General features: G+C 43.1%; 1 protein-coding gene across 1 annotated transcript in view; it reads right to left on the bottom strand.

The window, feature by feature from the left end:
* LOC143025779 (uncharacterized) overlaps positions 1–2,500 on the bottom strand; it is a 56,737-nt gene that overhangs the window by 6,805 nt on the left and 47,432 nt on the right. The gene's annotated exons all lie outside the window — the stretch shown is intronic.

Raw genomic sequence — 2,500 nt, 5'->3', positions numbered from 1 at the left:
TACAAGGCTGGATAGAATGAAAAATGAGGAGGTGAGGAGGAGAACCGGGGTGGTAAGGGAGTTGGGGGATAGGGTGGATGAAAGAGCATTCGGATGGTTTGGACACACGGAAGGAATGAGTGAAGAAAGACTAGTAAAAGAGGTATGGAAGGCAGATGTGGAGGGAATGAACATGAGGGGTCGACCTAGGATGAGATGGATGGATGAGGTGAAAGGGGTTTTGGGGAAGAGGGGAATGTCTGTTGAGGAAGGACGGGAGAGGACAGAAGACAGGGGTGAATAGAGAATGGTTGTATATGGATGATGTTGTGATGCATGAGGTGGAATGGGTGGGGTATGGGGGGTGAAGTATGTGTGAGCAAAATTTGACGCAGCCCGAAGGGAATTCTCCCCGTCTTCTCCTTTTCTGCATGGGAGGACGGAGAAAGTGTGACTAAAACAAGCGCGATTGTGTCTGGGACGCCCCCTCATATTCACTCCTTCCACCTCTGCCTTCCACACCTCTTTTACTAATCTTTCTTCACTCATTCTTTCCAAGTGCCCAAACCATCCTAATACTATTTCATCAACTCTATCTCCCAGCTCCCTTTTCACCCCTGTTCTACTCCTCACCTACTCATTTCTCACTCTACCCAGCCTTGTAATCCCTATCATACTTCTCAGACATTTCATCTCAAACACATTCAAACTCCTTCTCTCTTCCTCTCTTATGTTCTATGTTTCTGCCCCGTACAGGGCTGTCGGTACAATCACTCCTTCATATAACCTCCTCTTAGCATCCATTCCCAAGTGTCTAATTCTCATTACAATTTTTAATCCACCAAGACATTTACTCGCTTCTCTTAATCTACATTCTACCTCCACCCTCACTCCTCCCTTTCCTGCCACATTTCGACCCAAGTATCTAAAACTATTCACTTCCTCCAGTCTCTCTCCCTTTATATTCACTTCTAGTCTGCTGCCACTCTCTCCCCTTCTACATCTCATCACCTTACTTTTGTCCTCATTTATCTTCAGCTTCTTTTTTTCACACACCTTCTCAAACTCTGTCACTAACTTCCTTAATCCCTCCTCTGATCCCGCTATCCCACTTTTCTCCATTTTCTTTAACCATCTCCAACCCCTGACCCACCACTCTTGCATTCACCTATAGCACCACCTCATCCATGTATAGATTGAACAGTCTGGGCGACATAACACATCCCTGACGAACTCCCACCTTTACCTCAAACCATTCACTCTCTCTACAAGCTCTACTACTCTCATAAAAACTCTTGACTACTCTTAACAGCTTTCTTCCTATCCCATATATCTGCAATACCTCCCACCGTGCCTTCCTGTCTACCCTTTCGTAACCATTTTCTAAATCCATAAAAGTCAAAAAAAAAAAAAAAAAAAAAAACATCCTTACCTTTTCCTAAAGCTTTTTCACACATCTGTCTTACCACAAAAATCTGATCTACACAACCCCTACCTGTCATAAAGCCACACTGTTCCTCACCAATTACTCCCTCTGTTCCTTTCCTAATCCTCTCAATCAAGACTCTCCCATAAGCCTTCCCAACTACACTCAACAAGCTGATCCCTCTGAAACTACTACACTCACACATGTCCCCCTTTCCCTTGTAAAGTGGAACTATACAGCACTCTACCTCCGGCACTCTACCCTCTCTTAGACAAACATTAAATGACCTCACCAGCCAGTCCACCATAACTGTACACTCCTGGGGCCTCATTTCCTTTTAGCCTTTGATGAATATTTACAATTTGTTTGTGTACGGTATTAGGGTAATGGTAGGCAACTGTGAGACGTTTGTTGGGAATTGATTTAAAAGAAGGACTGATGGAGTTACAATAGGGGATTTTTAAAACATTTTGGAAAGAGGGATGTGTGGTGGAAACTGAATTTTTATGGTGGCTGGCTCTAGCCTTGCTGAGGGCTTGATCCAAGAACCAGAATGGGTATGCTAACTTCAAAAGTTGCCTTTTGATGAGGTCAGTCACCCGGTGTTCAAGAATATAGGACTACAAATCCTAAAAGCTTTCAAGAAAAGGCCGGAGGCAACACTCTTTTTTACTTTGTCGGGATAGTTGCTGAAAAAGTAGAGATAGCTACCGGAATGGGTGGGTTTCCTACAAACTATAAAAAATAATTCTCTATCAATCCTTCTAATCAAATTGTCTAGAAAAGGGATCTGTTGACCTTCTTCCCATTCTGTTTTGAATTTGATGTTAGGGGATAAATGGTTCAACTTGTCCAGAAATACCTCGAACGCACCCCACCTATCATCCCTTGCTGAGAAAATGTCATTAATATAACGGAACCAAATCGTCTGAGGTGGTTTGATGGCTGGTAACAGTACATTCAAAGTACTCCATGTATAAGTTAGCCAAAACAGGAGATAAATTAGAACCCATACTGCAACCGAATTTCTGTCTAAAGAATTGATCCCGGAAAGAAAAGACATTGGAGGAAACACAAAGGCGAACTTGATCAATG

This window comes from Oratosquilla oratoria, chromosome 5 (genome assembly GCF_046742065.1).
Source record: "Oratosquilla oratoria isolate Oo_2021 chromosome 5, ASM4674206v1, whole genome shotgun sequence".
Lineage (NCBI taxonomy): Eukaryota > Metazoa > Arthropoda > Malacostraca > Stomatopoda > Squillidae > Oratosquilla > Oratosquilla oratoria.
Note: the sequence above shows the minus strand (reverse complement) of the source record. Positions and strands in the feature narration are given on the sequence as shown.